Source organism: Rhinatrema bivittatum, chromosome 9, assembly GCF_901001135.1.
Source record: "Rhinatrema bivittatum chromosome 9, aRhiBiv1.1, whole genome shotgun sequence".
Taxonomy (NCBI): domain Eukaryota; kingdom Metazoa; phylum Chordata; class Amphibia; order Gymnophiona; family Rhinatrematidae; genus Rhinatrema; species Rhinatrema bivittatum.
This window is the reverse complement of record NC_042623.1, coordinates 262,136,523-262,147,599: the sequence shown is the minus strand read 5'-3', so window position 1 is coordinate 262,147,599 and position 11,077 is coordinate 262,136,523. Positions and strand designations below refer to the sequence as shown.

The 11,077-nt window shown below is 44.6% G+C and overlaps 1 pseudogene; it reads left to right on the top strand.

Annotated features, from left to right (window-relative positions):
* Positions 1–253: 253 nt before the first annotated feature.
* Positions 254–1,800, top strand: LOC115099642 (annotated as a pseudogene).
* Positions 1,801–11,077: the final 9,277 nt, after the last annotated feature.

The following is an 11,077-nucleotide window of genomic DNA, read 5'->3' as shown; positions in this document are numbered from 1 at the left end:
CTGATACCTGGAACTGACCTCTGCTTGCCCCTGACCACGATTGGACTGATACCTGGAACTGACCCTTGCTTTGGCTGACCATCCTCAGACGGATACCCTGGCTTTGACCCTTGCGCTCCATTCAGACACTCTCTTCGCTTCTCCTGTGACCACCAGGTCCGCCTACCTTGATGCTGCCTGCGGCCTTCTTCGAGCTAGACCACTAGGCGCTGCCTACTCTGCCCGGAGGACCTTCAGTTCGTGCCTTGTACCCATGGTCTCTGGTACTCTCTGTTCTGGTCTAGCTCATCTGTTCACCGTCAGCCGCACACCTCTACTCTTCATGGGCACACCTCTCCATCACCTATCCAGGAGACCCCCAGAGGCCTACCTAAGCCCAGGCAGCCCAGGAATCCAAGGTCTCAACCCGCGGAGCCCCCGGGCCATTATTGGTGAAGTTCCAGCTAGCCTCTGTCTCCCTGTGTACTCCGTCTTCTGGCGGCAGGCGCCCTCTGGGTCCCCTCAGAGGGCCGTACCAATCCTGTGCCAGGCAAAGGGCCCATCTCCAGTGTAACAATAAGAATATAAGAACACAAGATATGCCATACTGGGTCAGACCAAGGGTCCATCAAGCTCAGTAATCTGTTTCCAACAGTGACCAATCCAAGTCATAAGTACCTGGCAAGTACCTAAACATTAAATACATAAGAACATACCATACTGGGTCACACCAAGGGTCCATCAAGCCCAGCATCCTGTTTCCAACAGTAGCCAATCCAGGCCATAGGAAGCTGGCAAGTAGCTAAAAATTAAGTCAAGCTACTAATGCTTATTAATTAATAGCAGTTTATGAATTTTTCCTCTAGGAACTTATCCAAACCCAGTTATAATAACTGCCGTAATCACATCGTCTGGCAATGAATTCCAGAGCTTAACTATGCTCTGAGTGAAAAATAATTTTCTTCGATATATTTTAAAGGAGCTACTTGCTAATTTCATGGAGTGCCCCCCTAGTCCTTCTATTATCTGAGAATAAATAACCAATTTACATTAACTTGTTCAAGTCCTTTCATGATTTTATAGACCTCTATAATATCCACTCTCAGTCATCTCTTCTCCAAACTGAACAGCCCTAACTTCCTTAGCCTTTCCTCATAGGGTAGCCCTAACTTCCTTAGCCTTTCCTCAATCGGTAGCTAAACTCCAGGATGAGAGAACAGTACGGAAGATCTGTGCCCTTGATGAAAACGTCTGCATGGCTTTTGCAGGCCTCACAGCTGATGCCAGGATAGTTATAAACAGAGCCCGTGTAGAATGCCAGAGTCACAGGCTGACCGTGGAAGATCCTGTCACAGTGGAATATATCACACGTTACATTGCCAGCCTTAAGCAGCGCTATACCCAGAGTAATGGGCGCAGACCCTTTGGGATATCTGCCTTGATTGTAGGGTTTGACTTTGATGGGACTCCCAGGCTCTACCAGACGGATCCCTCTGGCACGTACCACGCGTGGAAGGCTAATGCCATTGGCAGAGGAGCCAAATCCGTGTGAATTCCTGGAGAAAAATTACACTGACGAAGCTATCGAAACGGATGATCTCTGTATTAAACTCGTTATCAAGGGTCTTCTTGAAGTTGTACAGTCAGGGGGCAAGAACATAGAACTAGCGGTCATGAGAAGAGATCAGCCACTTAAGATCTTAAACGTGGAAGAAATTGAGAAGTATGTTGCAGAAATTGAGAAAGAAAAGGAAGAAAATGAAAAGAAGAAACAGAAGAAGACAGCATAGCTGCATTGTATTTTGGTGATTTTAGTTCCCTGGAAGAATCCTTCAGTTACACTCAACCTATCTAAGTTCAACACAAGGACATCAAATGTTCACTTTGATTACCATTTAATTCAATTTTGTATAATTAGTTGACTCTCTTGACAATGTTATTTAATGTTGCATAATTGTTCATTGTTTTATGTAATGCCTTTTTAGCAAGTTTCTTCTTGTTCTATGTAAACCGGTTTGATTTGCATCTAATGTAGGAAGATCGGTATATAAAAACAAAAAATAAATAAATAAATAAATAGGGCAGCCATTCCATTTTGGTCACTCTTCTCAACCTTTTTTTATCATTTCTCCCCATCACATCTTTTCTCAGTGGCATACATATTTAGAACTTTAAGTTTGTCCCCTATGCTTTAGAATTAAGACCAATGGACATTTTAGAAGTCACCCTCTGCACTGATGCAATCCTATTTATATCCTTTTGAAGATTCAGTCTTCAGAATTGTACACAGCATTCCTAGTAAAGTCTCACCAGGGACTTATACAGGAGCAATATCATCTCCTTTTTTATGCTGACCATTCCTCTCTCTGTGCAGACACCATTCTCAGTATGGTATGTACTGCAGGAACTTCCAACTTGACATCACATTAGCACTGTTAGGAAGCGATAGGAGAGTGGTTCCACTTTCCAGGGGTTTGTGTGTTCTTGGACCACGGCTCGACCCCAGAGGAACTCCGAAGAGGTGTCGAGGCATGACTGAGCATGGGCTGGACAGGAGCAAGGCTGGAAGGAAGACAGATGATGGAATTCAGAGCAGGAACAAGGTACTGACCCTCTACCGGACCTGCATGCTTCGGGAAGACCAACAATGCAATGGTGGTCTTTGAACAGTCCTCTGACCATTCCAAGCCCTTTCAGACATGACAGTGGTTAACGGCAAGAAGCAGCAGGCCAGATGGAGGTCAGGGCAAATGAAGACCGGAACATGAAGATTCAGACGAAGACTCAGGCGAAGATGTAGGTACTTGGATGAAGACTCAGGCAGGGACACTTGGACGAAAACTGAAGACAAGGTATGGGAGACAAGGAGTCAGGCGCGAGGTTCTGTAGACAAGGAATCAGGATCAAGAGCTGGGTTGAGACTGCGACACAGCGTGCCCTACACAGCCTACCCGCGGGGCTGGTCACAGACCACGCTGGTACCGACGTAGACTGTAGATGAGATAGTGGAATAACTGAGAAGAGCATGTTGCAGAAACTGTAGAGGCCTGCACCAAGGTGCTCCCTACACAACCACCAGTGGCTGGTCATGGAGCACGTTGGTATGGTACAGGTTCTGGCAGAGTCTTTAGCATTGACGGAGCAGGCACAAGGAATCCAAGGGTCAGCAAAGTTCAAGACACAGGACCAAGACAGGACTTGGCTTCAAGCAAGGATTACCCTCTGGAGGCTTGAGCTGTGGTAGTGAGGAAGGCATTGTACCACAAAGCGCCCTACTCAGCCCACCCTTGGAGCTGGTTGCGGACCACGACATGGCATACCAGGAAAGGTGGCGACAAGGAACCAGGGATACAGGACATCTGGACTGGATCACGGACATCAGGAACTGGAAAACAGACATTAAAACTGACCATGGATATCAGGAGCAGAAGACGGACATCTCGACTGGATCAAGGACATCAGGACAAGACAAGGAGCTCCCACGAAGAAGGAACACAGGACGTTGAAGAAGCGATGGAACAGTGAGACTCCTGGAGCGAAGGACAGGAAGATCCCAGAAGCGTCTAACTCCTTGCGAATGCAAAGCTTGAATAAACTCTGGACCCTTTTGTAAGGCTGAAGCGGACTACACCCAGGGTGGAGCTTGCAGGGGACCACACCTGGCTGTCCCTTTAAATACAGAGGAGAGGCGCACGCCCGCACCTTAGGAAGGCAAGAAGAAAAGACATGTTGGTGGCGTCCCCAGCCACGTGGAGGGCCCAGGACAAGCAAGGTAGGCAGCAGAAGTGGCTCCAGCTGCGAAACATGAAGAGGAAATGCAGGCATTGGCAGCGATGGCTTCCCTGCTGGCTGAAGACCCCGGCAGTGGCGAGGATGGCTCTCTGCCATCAGAGGACCCCAGGAACGGCTCCAGCTGCGTCAGAGCAGCAGGAGCGGCAGTGGTGGTCCCGGCCACGTGGGAAGGCTCCCGGCTGCTCAGCCCTGCCGTGCAAGGCAGGAGGAGGCCGGGGAGGAGCCCGGTGACGGCAGCACGACTGCCGCAGAGAGCAGCTGGGAATGGCATCAGCGGCCTGACTGGCCGCGAAGGTAGGGGGCCTGCCCAAGCTCGTCATGGGCAGGTTCACAAGCAGATTTCAGGTTAACATTATTGCAAGTTAGTTTTTGTATGTTAACACTGCTATTAGTATATATATATATATAACAACTAAAATCAAAGAAGGATATCATAAGCTCCTAGTTCTCAGACGTTTAAAACCTTTCCTAAATTCAATGGATTTCAGAATCGTCTTGCAACTCATAATTTTCTCAACAATAGACTATTGTAATTCTCTTCTGATTGGCCTTCCATCAACAAGCATCAAACCTCTGCAGATTCTTCAGAATTCAGCAGCTAGAATTTTAACAGGAACAAAAAAATATGTTCACATCACCCCAATACTAATGTCACTTCATTGGCTTCCTATTAAATCTCGAATAGATTATAAGATCCTGATCATAAGAACATAAGAAAATGCCATACTGGGTCAGACCAAGGGTCCATCAAGCCCATCATCCTGTTTCCAACAGTGGCCAATCCAGGCCATAAGAACCTGGCAAGTACCCAAAAACTAAGTCTATTCCATGTAACCATTGCTAATGGCAGTGGCTATTCTCTAAGTGAACTTAATAGCAGGTAATGGACTTCTCCTCCAAGAACTTATCCAATCCTTTTTTAAACACAACTATACTAACTGCACGAACCACATTCTCTGGCAACAAATTCCAGAGTTTAATTATGCGTTGAGTAAAAAATAACTTTCTCCGATTAGTTTTAAATGTGCCCCTAGTCTTTCTACTATCTGAAAGAGTAAATAACCAATTCACATCTACCCGTTCTAGACCTCTCATGATTTTAAACACCTCTATCATATCCCCCCTCAGTTGTCTCTTCTCAGGCTGAAAAGTCCTAACCTCTTTAGTCTTTCCTCATAGGGGAGTTGTTCCATTCCCCTTATCATTTTGGTAGCCCTTCTCTGTACCTTCTCCATCGCAATTATATCTTTTTTGAGATGCGGTGACCAGAATTGTACACAGTATTCAAGGTGCGGTCTCACCATGGAGCGATACAAAGGCATTACGACATTTTCTGTTTTATTCATCATTCCTTTTCTAATTCCCAACATTCTGTTTGCTTTTTTGACTGCCGCAGCACACTGCACCGACGATTTCAATCTGTTATCCACTATGACACCTAGATCTCTTTCTTGGGTTGTAGCACCTAATATGGAACCCAACATTGTGTAATTATAGCATGGGTTATTTTTCCCTATATGCATCACCTTGCACTTATCCACATTAAATTTCATCTGCCATTTGAATGCCCAATTTTCCAGTCTCACAAGGTCTTCCTGCAATTTATCACAATCTGCTTGTGATTTAACTACTCTGAACAATTTTGTGTCATCTGCAAATTTGATTATCTCACTCGTCGTATTTCTTTCCAGATCATTTATAAATATATTGAACAGTAAGGGTCCCAATACAGATCCCTGAGGCACTCCACTGTCCACTCCCTTCCACTGAGAGAATTGCCCATTTAATCCTACTCTCTGTTTCCTGTCTTTTAGCCAGTTTGCAATCCACGAAAGGACATCGCCACCTATCCCATGACTTTTTACTTTTCCTAGAAGCCTCTCATGAGGAACTTTGTCAAACGCCTTCTGAAAATCCAAGTATACTATATCTACCGGTTCACCTTTATCCACATGTTTATTAACTCCTTCAAAAAAGTGAAGCAGATTTGTGAGGCAAGACTGGGTAAAGCCATGCTGACTTTGTTCCATTAAACCATGTCTTTCTATATGTTCTGTGATTTTGATGTTTAGAACCCTTTCCACTATTTTTCCTGGCACTGAAGTCAGGCTAACCGGTCTGTAGTTTCCCGGATTGCCCCTGGAGCCCTTTTTAAATATTGGGGTTAGATTTGCTATCCTCCAGTCTTCAGGTACAATGGATGATTTTAATGATGTTACAGATTTTTACTAATAGGTCTGAAATTTCATTTTTTAGTTCCTTCAGAACTCTGGGGTGTATACCATCCGGTCCAGGTGATTTACTACTCTTCAGTTTGTCAATCAGGCCTACCACATCTTCTAGGTTCACCGTGATTTGATTCAGTCCATCTGAATCATTACCCATGAAAACCTTCTCTATTACGGGTACCTCCTCAACATCCTCTTCAGTAAACACCGAAGCAAAGAAATCATTTAATCTTTCCGCGATGACTTTATCTTCTCTAAGTGCCCCTTTAACCCCTCGATCATCTAACGGTCCAACTGACTCCCTCACAGGCTTTCTGCTTCGGATATATTTTAAAAAGTTTTTGCCTCTACAGCCAACTTCTTTTCAAATTCTCTCTTAGCCTGTCTTATCAATGTCTTACATTTAACTTGCCAATGTTTATGCTTTATCCTATTTTCTTCTGTTGGATCCTTCTTCCAATTTTTGAATGAAGATCTTTTGGCTAAAATAGCTTCTTTCACCTCCCCTTTTAACCATTCACAAATTAATACATGCTGATCATCATAAACATACTGGTATAAAAATCACTCCACAAATTAGCAGAACAAATCTTCGATCTAATAACACTTCTTGTCTAAATATTCCTCCCATTAAAGATGCTTGACTATCAACTACTAGAAATAGAGCATTCTCCATTGCTTTCCCAAAAAAATGGAACTCTCTACCGCCTTATTTAAGAACTCAATCTAACATCACTATACCACTTTGAACTTTTCTCCTTTCACTGATGTAACTGAAAAATGTTTTGTCACCTCTCTGTACCTCTTTTGCAATCCTTTCTTCCGCTTGACTTTTTGCCATCTTGATTACTTTCTTTGTCTCCTTCAATTCCACCAGATCTTCTTTGTGTTCCTCCCTTTGGGATCCTTTATATTTCTTGAACACTGTTCTTTTAGCCTTTATTTTGTAAGCCACCTCCTTTGAGAACCAGATAGGTTTTCATTCTTCTTTTGCTTTTCTTTACTTTTCTAACATATAGATTAGTTGCCATGGTAAGTGTTCCTTTAGGTTTGGTCCACTGTTGCTCCACTTCTCTCTCGTTCTCCAAGCCTACTAGTTCTTTCTCCAGGTATTTCCCCATTTCATCAAAGTCTGTGTTTTTGAACTGTAAAACTTGGGTCCATGTACTTCTTCTCCGTATCCTTTTTGTGATATTAAACCATACCATTTGATGACCACTGGTGCTGAGGTGGGCGCCCACCTGGACATCAGAGCTTGGGAGCAGAATTCAGCTCTGGAAATTTCGGCTAAGGTCTTGTACCTACTGTTGCGCGCTCTGACTGCTTTGGCACCGCGGCTGAACCTGCTCACCTCGCACGGCCCTCCACAAGCTCTGGCCTTGCCGCCGCCGCTAGCTCCCAGTGTCTGTGGCATCCTGTGGCTTCAGCCGGGCCTTCAAGGCCCTCAACCTCCTCCAGCTCCTCACGCCGAGGCTCAGTGTCCATGCTGGCATCAAGTCTGCCCCTAAACTCACGAGCGCGGAACTCCTGGCCATTTAAAGGGCCAAATGCAGGAAACCCCTCTGCGGCATACCCTGATGACATCACCTGAGCCCTGTATTTAAGACGGGGCTCAGTCCCTTCATCCTTGCCTTGGCAATCGGGTCGACACCGTTGGTGCTCTAGTTTGCCTCATTATTCCAGCATCTCCTGGTCCAGCATCTCTCCATTCCCTGTGTCTCCATCTGTTCCTGTATCCTTCTCAGGTAGTACCTCTTTGGACTGACCTCTGGTACTGACCTCTGCCTGCTTGACCATTCTTCTGCCTGCTGCCTGGAACTGACCACTCTCTTCTGGCCTACTGCAACTACCAGACCAATCTGCTTGGAAACCGATGGCAGCCTCTACTTGGCTAGACCCACAGACGTTGCCTGTCATGCCCAGAGGACCTCCCTGAACTGCCACCTCCCTGAGGTCTCTGGAGCTTCCAGTTTGGGTCTGGTCCAGCCATTCAGCATCAGCCACGCACCCTTGCTCATGGTGGGCATACTCTTCCGCTTTCTCTCCAGGAGACTACCAGAGGCCCACCTAAGTCCAGGCTCAACCTGTGGAAACCCCGGACTGTTATTGGTGAAGCTCCAGTTAGCCTCTGTCTCCTTGTGTTCTCCGCCTCCTGGTGGCAGGCGCTCTCTGGGTCTGACAAGAGGGCCATACCAATCCTGCACCAGGCCAAGGGTCCACCTCCAGCGCAACACCTGCAAACTTTAGCCATAGGTGGGCTGCTGAAAATTACCCTCATAGAGGACAATTTTCAAAAGATTTTACTAAGGTAAAATCAGGAGCTCAAAATTGCCCTCCTCATCTAAGGGTAAAACTGATGTGAAATACTTATTCCCATGGATACTTTTACCTGTGCTGCAAAGTAGCAGGGAAAAAGAGGAGCTGGATGATAACAACATACAGGGATTTAATTCTGAAATCACCCTGCATGAATTACAGTAAGCATGGACTTTGCACTTGCCACAAAGCTGGTGGGTGGGTGGATGGATTGGTGACTACAAATATAAGTGTGGGCCAGTCTTCCCATCAGCCTCTTTTTAGCAGTTTTTCCTACCTATCCCACTCATTGATGGACTGCCTGCGAGCTGTCCGTGAATGGCATTTTGGGGTGAAAAGACACCAAATGCAGTCAAGGCATAGTGAGTGTGGGGGAGACAACAGCAAGTAATGTGTTAAAGTTGGCAGGGCAGGGAAGACCAGGCAACTGGTTTTCCTTCTTCCCTAGGTTTCATGGGATGAATGAGGTGAGACAAATCAAATGTGAAGACTTCAGCCTGTTCACCACCCAAATTATGTTGCACATTTAAGTGACGCCTGCTCTTTTGTGGATCAGAATGTTGTAACATGGTAGAGAACATCTAACCCAGCAATTGAGAATCCGATTGAAGGATAACTTTAGGGACAAGGCTTTGATGACCTTGCATCCCAGACAGGAAAACATTGAAAAGGAGAGTTAGCGTGTACAGCCAACCCTATGGAAAATGAAATGCTTATTGATAGTTTGCAGGAACCGGGTGTGCAGGCAAGGGTATGGTCACCCCATGGGGAACTGGTGTATTTATTTATATTCAGCAATTGAATTATTGGATACATTTGACCTATTCTGAGCTATAAACATCCAATACAGTTCTCCTTTCTTTCTCGTGTGATACAGAGTTCTTTCACAGCTCAAGAGAGAAGGGGGGCCGGAGTTGGGGAGGAAGGGAGTGACAAAGGGCTGGGAGGAGGAAGTGAGTTGTACCTCTGAAGTTGTTCTTGTACTGAGGTACCTGCAGTACCAATGTTGCCCTACATTTTAAAAGCACAAAGCTGCAGGGAATTTCTCCTTGAAAATGTGCTTGCACTCCCACAGGTATAAAGTACCCACGTGCTTTGATAGCAGCGCAGGGACATTAAAAATTGCTCACATAAAGGTGAATTTTAAAAGCCTGATGCACGCCAAAACCAGGAAAGATGCAACTATGTCAGGCCTGCGCGTGCCGAGCATGTTTTAAAAGCCGCCCGAGGATGCGCGTATTTCCCGCTGTGCGCACAAATGAAAAGTTCCAAAAAAAGGGGCAGTGGCATGGTCTGGGTGGGGCATGGGCATTCCTGGTTTTCATCTTCAAATCAGTGCGAAATACTTATGCACAGAGGCGCGTTCCAGGGTCCCCTGCTGCGTAACTTTACTTCTACTATGGGGGACGTGTAAGTAATAAAATTAAGATAAACTGATAGATTGGTGGGGTTTTAAAGGTTGGGGCTAACAGGAGAGAAGGGAGGCAATTAAACTAGGGGGGTTTGGAAGTCCTATTCCCTTACCTGGGCAAACTGGTAATGGCGTTGGCGAGAGTGTGTATTAAAATCTCCCCACTTACGTGGCAGAAGTGGCATTTGCGGTCACAGGCGCGCGCGCCCACTACAGATTGCATGCACATGTGGGCGCAGTCAGCCTGTTTTATAACATGCATGCATATTTATTTATTTATAATTTTTTATATACCGCCGCTCATCAAAGATATCACGTCGGTGTACAGTGAACAGGAACTTACGCCGTAGCCTTATATATTTAACAGGGTTATATAAGCGTTATACATTTAACAGGATTATATAAGCGTTATACATTTAACAAAGGTAAGTATATAAATATTTGAGCATAAAACAAGTAGAATCTTTTAAAAACAGAACTATCATATATATAACATATATATTCCTATGTTATAAAATGGCCGCGTCCCTGGGTGTAGGCCGACGAGTGCGCGCACATGTGAGCCCGAGCGCCTGTTTAAAAGTTACCGTCATAAGATTCAGGACCAGATTTAAATTTGAGGTTCTTGTAGTCCCTAAAGTTCTTAAATTCTAAATTTGGCAAAAGTTTCACATGCTTTTGGTATATTTGCTTTCAGGATGTTTTATATGGAATGTTTTTTCCAGTGGAAGCTGCAAGAAAATACATCTTATGGTATCCTTTGCCCAATTTTTAAATTATAACTAACTCTCAGGTTTTTGCACTTTTTGTGCTCTTACTTAGTCTGAAATATAAAGTTGGCCCTTCAATCTACAGAAGACATGAAAAATGCCCAGAAAGAAAAGTACTTAATGCGGTTCATGTGAAATGACTGCTTTATAGATGTGCTGCAGGGTGTATATTTCATGATGTAGTAGTCATTATAACCCATTGAATGTGCTGCATTGTTATTCTGAACGCACCATCAATAGACTTGGCTCCATTTTTGAAAGACAGTGCTCTGGGCATGCTGATGGTATAGTTCTTCAGGGCTGAAGGTTTTGTACCGACCTTTGACAAAATGTTAAAATCAAATACTCTAAAAGCAGACATGTTTTTCAGGCAGTTTAGTAGAAAATGTCATGTGCAGAGGTGATGACTGTAAAGTTTTGGTTAACACTGTTAACATTGTGCTTATATCCATTAATTTATCTTTATTCTTCTTTTTATTTAACTTGGTTAAAAATCCAAAAGTCAGGCATTCTTGGGTTAAATCTGCCAAATTTGTTGATTAAAAAACACTTTTTTGCCTATAGTGAATAAGCAATGTTAC